Here is an 11309-nt window from a genome sequence, read left to right as displayed (position 1 = left end):
TGAGTTTCCTACTGCTGTTGCAATGAATTACTACAAACTTAATGACTTGAAGTAACACAAGCTTATTCTCTTTCAGTTCTTATAGTAATTAAAAAGGAATCTTAAAGCTCATCATCACTGGTCATTAGAGAAATGCAAATCAAAACTACACTGAGATACCATCTCACATCAGTTAGAATGGCAAAAATCTGGAGACAACAGATGCTGGAGAGGATGTGGAGAAATAGGAACACTTTTACACTGTTGGTGGGAGTGTAAATTAGTTCAATCATTGTGGAAGACAGTGTGGCGATTCCTCAAGGACCTAGAAATAGAAATTCCATTTGACCCAGCAATCCTGTTACTGGGTATATAGCCAAAGGATTATAAATCGTTCTACTATAAGGACACATGCACACGAATGTTCATTGAAGCACTGTTTACAATAGCAAAGACCTGGAACCAACCCAAATGACCATCGATGATAGACTGGACAGGGAAAATGTGGCACATATACACCATGGAATATTACGCAGCCATCAAAAACGATGAGTTCGCGTCCTTTGTAGGGACATGGATGAACCTGGAAACCATCATTCTCAGCAAACTGACACAAGAACACAAAATCAAACACCACATGTTCTCACTCATAGGCGGGTGTTGAACAATGAGAACACATGGACACAGGGAGGGGAGCATCACACACTGGGGTTTGTTGGGGGGAAATAGGGGAGGGACAGCGGGGGGTGGGGAGTTGGGGAGAGATAGAATGGCGAGAAATGCCACATATAGGTGAAGGGGAGGAAGGCAGCAAATCACACTGCCATGTGTGTACCTATGCAACAATCTTGCATGTTCTTCACATGTACTCCAAAACCGAAAATGAAAAAAAAAGAAAGAAATGCTACCTGAGTAGATTGTGAAAACAACGGGAATCTAGATGCTAAGAGTCAGAATTTTAAAGACTGCTACATAATGCTTATTAACTTTCATAAAGAAAACCGTTTCTTTTTGGCAGTTCACAGGTTACTTTATGTATATAATTTGTCTCTTTGAGAAAAATAGTAATTGGAAAATGCATAAAAATAGAATATAAAAGCCACTCTATCTAACTCCCATAAAAGAAACAAACAAACAAAAAGAATTGAAAGAATTACAAAAGTAATTTATGCTTATTTGTTACACACAAGAAATCCAACATTATGTGAAAGAAAAATTACATCTGCCCCATCTTACCCCAATTCCATCTCCTGAAGTAATAAATATTAACAACATGAAATACATAAAAAAAGAAAGGAATATCAAAGTAATAAAATTAAGGTGTTGGAAGGATTGGTTCCTTCTGGAAACTTCAGGGGAAGATACATTATTTGCTTTTTCCATATTTAAGGGACTACTGGCATTCCTTGCCTCATGCCCATATAATTCCAATCTCCTATGTCCACATCACATCTCCTATTATTCACGTTAACTTCTTGCCTCCTTCTTATAGTTAATTTTGTAATTACATATGGCCCACCCGGAAAATTCAAGATAATCCCCTCAAAATCTTTGATCTAATAACATCTGCAAAGTCCCTATTGTCATATAAGATAATGTGAACAGTCTTCTCTCAAACCAACCCTCCTTTTCTTAAATAAATGATTTTTTTTTTTTTTGAGACAGAGTCTCGCTTTGTTGCTCAGGCTGGGGTGCAGTGGTGCGATCTCAGCTCACTGCGACCTTTGACTCTCTGGTTTGAGAGATTCTCCTGCCTCAGCCTCTGGAATAGCTGGGATTACAGGCATGCACCACCATGCCCAGCTACTTTTTGTATTTTTAGTAGAGATGAAGTTTCACCATGTTGGCCAGGATGATCTCGATTGATCTCCTAGCCTCATAATTCGCCCACCTAGGCCTCCCAAAATGCTGGGATCACAGATGTGAGCCACCGCGCCCGGCCTTTAAGAAATGATTTCTATTATTATTCAAAATCTACTTTAAATAAGGCCACCTTAATAAAAGGCCACATAACCTTCCTGAAATAATTTTTTTTGTCTTTCTGGTAAGTCCTTTTGAATATAAAGACAAGTGTCTTTTAGACTAAATAATCTAATTTCTACAAAATTTACATTCTGTCTGTTAAGCATATATTTTCTAATAAATTTACTTTCAGTTTAGTCTACACACCTAGTTTAATATTTTGTTTAATTTACACATCTGGGTTAAAATTTTTGTAAACATTCTTATCTTAGTGTCTTTTCATTTAGTTTAACTCCTCTCTCTTGTTTCTAAAAATATCCCCAAAACAAAAATAGACATTCTAAATAGTGAACACAGGATAGCTAATTACAAGCCAATAAGAAAGTCACTGCCATCTAAAATGCCAGCCAAAACCCCTAATATTCTCTAACAAAATTTGCAAAATTTTCTTTATTCTCAAAAAAATTAATAAAATACAAAACAAATTTCTCAGGCATTAAGACATGCCAAGTTTCCTGAAACTCCAGCCAACTACATATTGTACACATTTTTAAAGTAATAAAATTACATCAAAAATTGAAAATTCAGGTAGCCATTATCCAAATTCTCTAAAAAACCTCTACAATTGAATATTAACATACAAAGCCCTCTAAGTTCTTCCTGTCTGTATTTTTCTCTACCTACTTTACATTTTTATTAATACATATTATTTGTACATATTTATGGGTTAAATGTAATATTTTGACACATACATAGAATGTGTAAAGATCAAGTCACTTTGAATATTTATCATATTCATCACTTTGAACATTTATCATTTATTTTTGTTGGGAACATTTCAAATCTTCTCTTATAGCTATTTTGAAAGATATAATATATTGTTGATAACTATAATTATCCTACTGTTATATTGAACACCAAAACTTATTCCTTCTATCTAACTTTTCTACTAATGTTGAAATAAAACTTACACTTATGAGTTTCTAGCCAAAAAAAAAGGCTTAAAGACTTCCAAATTAATGACTTCACAAGTTACAGCAATTACATAATCACCAATAACCTAAACACCTTTTAGAAATATAAATCTAAATTTGCCTAACAATCACTTGTGGTAATAAAACACTTAATTACAAATTAATAACCTAAGAAAAAACTAAATAAATGTTTATAAGTTTGATTCTCAAATCAAACAAGTCAAAACCATAAGCTCAAAACAATAATATATCTCTGTTCAACATAAAAATTTTGCTTTTTCTGCCACACAAAAACAAAAAGAGCCAAAAAAAACTTACTAAAATTTCTCTCCACCCACATTTACTAATAAGCAAACCAGCTGACAAGCAAGAATTAAATTTATTGCTAGTTCAAAACTGTTTTTCTTATAAAATTCAGCGAGTCCTAACAAACATATAAACAATTAAAAATGTAACCATAAACTGATTTTAAAAGTAAAATAATTATGTTTTTAAAAATCAGATTTCTATCAAAACTACTTCACTCACAATTTTAGTCCATAGCTTTCATTAAATTACTTATCAAGACAAAGTTTACTCATGTAAACAGGTCCCAATTTTGTTAAAAATATTATTTAGATACAGCTGTCTTCTATAAACCAATAATTTGATCTTACTATTTCATAACCAAAATTCTAAAATGAAAACAAAATTTTTATTTGCATACATATATGTGTTCAAGTGTGTTTACACATATCTGCATATACTATGTATATACTGCAGCTACATAATAAAGTCTCATATCATCAATCAAATCTCCCTTAAAAGTTATATTCAGCTTTTTACACACTACCCAGAGACTGGTCCTTGGGCATTGTTCTGGATTCCTGGCATCACTTAAAGAGAAACCTTCACAATGTCTGAAACCCTTGATATTCTTCTAATGAAGGAGGAGGATATCCTCAAGTTGCTTGCAGAGGAACCCACTTAGGTGGCACCAACCTTGACTTTCAAATGGAACAGCACAAGTATAAAAAGAAAAGTGATGGCATTTGCATCATAAATCTGAAGAGGACATGATGTCCCTGTCTTATTCTCCAGGGATTCTAGCTGCTGGGTTGTGCTGAATCTCACCACTGCCACTGGAGCCACTCCTGTTGCTGGCCACTTCACTCCTGGAAGCTTCGCTAACCAAATCCAGGTAGCCTTCCAGGAGCTCCAGTTTCTGGTGGTTACTGACCCCAGGGGTGATCACCACCTCTCACAGAGTTATCTTAACCTGCCTCCCATTGCTCTGTGGAACACAGATTCTGCTCTGCATTGTGTGGACATTGCCATCCCATGCAACAAGGGAGTTCACTTAGTGGGTCTGATAGTGAATTCCAGCCTGGAAGTTCGACATATACATGGCATCATCCCCCATGAGCATCCGTGGAAGGTCTTGCCTGATCTCTGCTTCCACAGAAATCCTGAAGAGACTGAAAAGGAAGAGCAGCCGCTGCTGAAAAGACCATAACCAAGGAGGAATTTTGGGGTGAATGGACTACTCCTGCAGCTCCTGAGTTCATTGCTACTCAGCCTGAGGTTGCAGATTGGTCTGAAAGTGTGCAGGTGTCCTCAGTGCCTATCAAGTAGTTCTCTACTCAAGACTAGAGTGCTCATCCTGCCAGGGAAGACTGATTTGCAGCTCCCACTGCTCAGACCACTGAATGGGTAGGAACAATATCTGAGTGATCCTAAGCTGTTCTTCCACAGGCCCTTATACAAGATAGAAATAAGGTTGATGAAAAATAAATGGCAGTTTCCAAAAAATAAATTTCATTAAAATTAAATACCCATTCATATAAAATATATAATAATAAACCCAAATGCATTTAGTTCCCATGACTTAAATACATCTCTCATAAACTAGTTTTAAAATAATAAAATAAAAATATAAATTTCTTTTTTAAAAAATGTACATTTTTTTGAATTTAATTTTTATACTTAAACGTTTATTTTTAATTTTTAAATTATAAGTATATCGATATATAATTCACATACCATAAAATTTGCATGTTGAAAGTATACAATTCAATGATATTTTCTATATTCACAGTTGTGCAGCCATCACCACTCTGTAATTCAGGAAGATTTTCCTTACCCCATGAAGAATTCTGCACTCACTGCCAGCCACTTCCCATACCTCACAACTCCCCCAGCCCCATGCAACCCTAGTCCGCTTTCTGTCTCTATACATGTCCCTGCTCTAAACAGTCCCTATACATGAAGTTATATAATATGTGGCCTTTTGTTTCTGGCTACTTCCACTTAGCACATTTTTTTATTGCATTTTAGGTTTTGGGGTACAAGTGAAGAACATGCAAGATTGTTGCATAGGTACACACATGGCAGTGTGATTTGCTGCCTTCCTCCCCTTCACCTATATCTGGCATTTCTCCCCATGCTATCTCTCCCCAACTCCCCATCCCCCACTGTCCCTCCCCTATTTCCCCCCATCAGACCCCATTGTGTAGTGCTCCCCTCCCTGTGTCCATGTGTTCTCATTCTTCAACACCTGCCTGAGTGAGAACATGCGGTATTTGATTTTGTGTTGTCAGTTTGCTGAGAATGATGGTTTCCAGGTTCATCCATGTCCCTACAAAGGACACGAACTCATCATTTTTGATGGCTGCATAATATTCCGTGGTGTATATATGCCACATTTTCCTTGTCCAGTCTATCATCGATGGTCATTTGGGTTGGTTCCAGGTCTTTGCTATTGTAAACAGTGCTGCAATGAACATTCGTGTGCATGTGTCCTTATAGTAGAATGATTTATAATCCTTTGGATATATACCCAGTAATGGGATTGCTGGGGCAAATGGAATTTCTATTTCTAGGTCCTTGAGGAATCGCCACACTATCTTCCACAATGGTTGGACTAATTTACACTCCCACCAACAGTAAAAATGTTCCTATTTCTCCACATCCTCCCCAGCATCTGTTGTCTCCAGATTTTTTAATGATCGCCATTCTAACTGGCGTGAGATGGTATCTCAGTGTACTTTTGATTTGCATTTCTCTAATGACCAGTGATGATGAGAATTTTTTCATATGTTTGTTGGTCTCATGTATGTCTTCTTTTGTAAAGTGTCTGTTCATATCCTTCGCCCACTTTTGAATAGGCTTTTTTTTTTTTTCTTGTAAATCTGTTTTAGTTCTTTGTAAATTCTGGATATCAGCCCTTTGTCAGATGGGTAGGCTGCAAAAATTTTTTCCCATTCTGTTGGTTGCCGATTCACTCTAGTGACTTTTTCTTTTGCCATGCAGAAGCTGTGGAGTTTGATTAGGTCCCATTTGTCTATTTTGGCTTTTGTTGCCAATGCTTTTGGTGTTTTGGTCATGAAGTTGTTGCCTACGCCTATGTCCTGAATGGTTTTGCCTTGATTTTCTTCTAGGATTTTTATGGTGTTAGGTCTTATGTTTAAGTCTTTAATCCATCTGGAGTTAATTTTAGTGTAAGGTGTCAGGAAGGGGTCCAGTTTCTGCTTTCTGTACATGGCTAACCAGTTTTCCCAACACCATTTATTAAACAGGGAATCCTTTCCCCATTGCTTGTTTTTGTCAGGGTTGTCAATGATCGGATGGTTGTAGATATGTTGTTTTGCCTCCGAGGCCTCTGTTCTGTACCATTGGTCTATATCTCTGTTTTGGTACCAGTACCATGCTGTTTTGATTACTGTAGCTTTGTAGTACAGTTTTAAGTCTGGTAGTGTGATACCTTCTGCTTTGTTCTTTTTGCTTAGCATTGACTTGGCTATATGGGCTCTCTTTTGGTTCCATATGAAGTTTAAGGTGGTTTTTTCCAGTTCTGTGAAGAAGGTCATTGGTAGCTTGATGGGTATAGTGTTGAATCTATAAATTACTTTGGGCAGTATGGCCATTTACATGATATTGATTCTTCCTAACCATGAACATGGAATGTTTCTCAATCTGTTTGTGTCCTCTCTTATTTCGTTGAGCAGTGGTTTGTAGTTCTCCTTGAAGAGGTCCTTTATGTTCCTTGTTAGTTGTATTCCTAGGTATTTTACTCTCTTTGTAGCAATTGTGAATGGCAGTTCATTCTTGATTTGGCTCTCTTTAAGTCTGTTATTGGTGTATAGGAATGCTTGTGATTTTTGCACGTTGATTTTGTATCCTGAGAGTTTGCTGAAGTTGCTTATCAGTTTCAGGAGATTTTGGGCTGAGATGATGGGGTCTTCTAGATATACAATCATGTCATCTGCAAATAGAGACAATTTGACTTCCTCCTTTCCTAATTGAATACCCTTTATTTCTTTTTCTTGCCTGATTGCTCTGGCTAGAAGTTCCAGTACTATATTAAATAGGAGTGGTGAGAGAGGGCATCCTTGTTTAGTGCCAGATTTCAAAGGGAATGCTTCCAGTTTTTGCCCATTCAGTATGATATTGGCTGTTGGTTTGTCATAAATAGCTTTTATTATTTTGAGATACGTTCCGTCAATACCTAGTTTATTGAGGGTTTTTAGCATAAAGGGCTGTTGAATTTGTCAAAGGCCTTCTCTGCATCAATTGAGATAATCATGTGGTTTTTGTCTTTGGTTCTGTTTATGTGGTGAATTACATTGATAGACTTGCATATGTTGAACCAGCCTTGCATCCCCGAGATGAATCCTACTTGATCACAGTGGATAAGCTTTTAGATGTGCTGTTGCAATCGGCTTGCCAGTATTTTATTGAAGATTTTTGCATCTATGTTCATCATGGATATTGGCCTGTAGTTTTCTTTTCTTGTTGAGTCTCTGCCGGGTTTTAGTATTAGGATGATGTTGGTCTCATAAAATGAGTTGGGGAGGATTCCCTCTTTTTGGATTATTTGGAATAGTTTCAGAGGGAATGGTACCAGCTCCTCTTTGTATGTCTGGTAGAATTCGGCTGTGAACCCATCTGGAACTGGGCTTTTTTGGGGTGATAGGCTCTTAATTGCTGCCTCGACTTCAGACCTTGTTATTGGTCTATTCAGAATTTTGAGTTCTTCCTGGTTTAGGCTTGGGAGGAGGCAAGTGTCCAGGAATTTATCCATTTCTTCCAGGTGTCCTACTTTATGTGCATAAAGTTCTTTGTAATAATCTGTGATGATGCTTTGAATTTCTGTGGAATCTGTGGTGATATCCCCTTTATCGTTTTTTATTGCATCTATTTGGTTATTCTCTCTTTTCTTTTTTATTAATCTGGCTAGTGGTCTGTCTATTTTGTTGATCTTTTCAAAAAACCAGCTCCTGGATTTATTGATTTTTTGAAGGGTTTTTTGGGTCTCTATCTCTATCTTGGCTTTTTATCCAATTTGCCAGTCTGTGTCTTTTGATTGGGGCATTTAGTCCACTTACATTTAGGGTTAATATTGTTATGTGTGAATTTGATACTGTCATTTTGATGCTACCTGGCTGTTTTGCCTGTTAGTTGATGCAGATTCTTCATTGTGTTGATGCTCTTTACCATTTGGCATGTTTTTGGAGTGGCTGGTACTGGTTGTTCTTTTCTATGTGTAGTGTCTCTTTCAGGAGCTCTTGTAAAGCAGGCCTGGTGGTAATGAAATCTTGAGTACTTGCTGGTCCGCAAAGGATTTTATTTTTCCTTCACTTATGAAGCTTAGTTTGGCTGGATAAGAAATTCTGGGTTGAAAGTTCTTTTCTTTAAGGATGTTGAATATCGGCCCCCACTCTCTTCTGGCTTGTAGGGTTTCTGCTGAGATATCTGCTGTGAGTCTAATGGGCTTCCCTTTGTGGGTAACCCAACCTTTTTCTCTGGCTGCCCTTAGCATTTTCTCCTTCATTTCAACCCTGGTGAATTTAATGATTATGTGCCGTGAAGTTGCTCTTCTTGAGGAATATCTTTGTGGTGTTCTCTGTATTTCCTGGACTTGAATATTGGCCTGCCTTGCTAGGTTGGGGAAGTTTTCCTGGATAATATCCTGAAGAGTATTTTCCAGCTTGGATTCATTCTCTTCGTCACATTCAGGTACACCCATCAAATGTGGATTAGGTCTTTTCACATAGTCCCATATTTCTTGGAGACTTTGTTCATTCCTTTTTACCCTTTTTTCTCTAACCTTGCCTTCTTGTTTTATTTCATTGAGTTGATCTTCGACCTCTTATATCCTTTCTTCTGCTTGGTCAGTTTGGCTGTTGAAACTTGTGCATGCTTCACGAAGTTCTCGTATTGTGTTTTTCAGTTCCATCAATTCACTTATATTCCTGTCTAAGTTGTCCATTCTCATTAGCATTTAGTCAAATATTTTTTCAAGGTTCTTAGTTTCTTTGCATTGGGTTAGAACATGTTCTTTTAGCTCACAGAAGTTTCTTATTACCCACATTTGAAGCCTGATTCTGTCATTTCATCACACTCATTCTCCATCCAGCCTTGTTCCCTTGCTGGTGAGGAGTTGTGATCCCTTGTAGGAGGAGATCTGGTTTCTCCAGATCTGTAGGAGGAGTGTTCTGGTTTCTGGTGTTTTCATTCTTTTTGGACTGGTTTCTTCCCATCTTTGTGGATTTATCCACCTGTCGTCTTTGTATTTGCTGACTTTCAGATTGGGTCTCTGAGTGGACATCCTGTTTGTTGATGATGAAGTTATTTCTGTTTCTTAGTTTTCCTTCTAACAGTCTAGCCCCTCTGCTGTAGGACTGCTGAGGTCCACTCCAGGTCCTGCTTGACTGGGGATCACCTGCAGCAGCTGCAGAACAGTAAGGGTTGCTACCAATTTCTTCTTTTGCTATCTTTGTCCCAGAAGGATACCCGCCAAATGTCAGTCTGAGCTCTCGTTTATGAGGTGACTCTTTGGATATATGGGGGTCAGGGAGCTGCTTGAGGAGACAGTCTGTCCTTTATAGGAGCTCAAGTGCTGAGCTGTGAGCTCCGTTCTTCATTCAGAGCTGCTGGGCAGGTACGTTTAATTCTGCTGCAGCAGAACCCATAAACCCCTTTTTTTTCCCAGGTGGTCTGTCCCGGTGAGTTAGGGCTTTATTTATGATTTTCAGTTGTGCTGCTGCCTTTTTTTTTTTCAGGGCTGCCCTGCCTAGCAAGGAGGCTGCCTAGTCACTGTCTGCCTGCAGAGGCTTTGCTGAGCTGCTGTGGGCTTCGCCCAGCTGCCGTATGAACTTCCCTGCAGTCCTGTTTATATGGGTGTAGTTAGGACTGCCTTGGCATTGGTGGCCCACCTCTGTAATGGTGGACTCTCTCTGTAATGGCAGGTTGCCTCGGCAATGGTGGGCTGCCTCAGCAGTGGCGGACTGCCTCCATAGTGGTGGAGTGCCTCGGTAATGGTGGACGCCCCTGCCCCAGAGAGCTGGACCATCCCGGGTTCAGCTGTGCTTGCTGTGAAACTCTCAACCCAGAGTGTTTCCAATTGCTGTTTTTTTTGTGGGGGCGGGGGCGGGGTGGGACCAGCCGAGCCTGATCACCTGGCTCCCTGCCTCAGAGCCTTTTTTTTTTTTTAGTTGAACTGTTGACTCTCTCCCAGGTGTTCCAGTGGCCTGTTGAAAGGGTGCCGGGATCTGTGTGATTTCCCATGCAGCGACCCACTGCGCCGGCTGAAACAGCGGCGCTGAGATTCGTGGCACTTTTCTACCTGGGAATCTCCTGGTCTGGCTCCCTGTTTCAGTCCCCTTTTTTTAAATCAGATGAATGGGTGACTCTGCCTTCCTGGAGCTCCCCTCGCTGGCTAGAAGGGGACCCTGTCCCGTTTACTCTGCACCAGGAACTGCTGTGCTGGGGAGCCGGCAAAACAGCTGCGCCAGCCAAAATAGCCACACTGGTGACCTGTGGGGCTCCTCTGCCTGGGAATTTCCTGGTCTGTGGGCAATAAAAATCCATCTGGAAATGTGGCGTCCACTCACCCTCTGCGCTTTCACTGGGAGCTGCAATCCTGAGCTGCTCCTTACTGGCCATCTTGGATCTTCCCCCCAAAAAATATATATTTTTACCCAATTTAACTGGGCAGTTTTATATTTGTCTCTACTAAATATTTTAATATATCAAGATTTGTCACAAAAGATATAAAACTACAAACCCAGCCTTTAAAAAATAATCTTTGTTCATGTAACCTTTTAATAAATGAAACTAATTTATCTTCTAAGTTATCAACAAAGTACTCATGTATTTAACTTTAAGGTTCTTAAATACTTAATATTTACAAACTATAAAAGTAATTAACCAAAAACCTTAAAATAATAACTTTGACTAATATATCAGTTTTCATAATCTAAATAAACTATTAAAAATTAAGTTAATATAAATAAAATAAACATCATAAAGATTCTACCTAATTTTATATCTTAAAGTTATGTTTTGTTAAATTTGAAAAAATATAGCTCTAAGCTGTTTACAAGAGATGCATTCTACAAAATCCACAGCCTT

This window comes from Aotus nancymaae, unplaced genomic scaffold (assembly GCF_030222135.1).
Source record: "Aotus nancymaae isolate 86718 unplaced genomic scaffold, 86718_ANA_hifiasm-v0.15.2.pri h1tg000138l, whole genome shotgun sequence".
NCBI classification, from domain to species: domain Eukaryota; kingdom Metazoa; phylum Chordata; class Mammalia; order Primates; family Aotidae; genus Aotus; species Aotus nancymaae.
Note: the sequence above shows the minus strand (reverse complement) of the source record.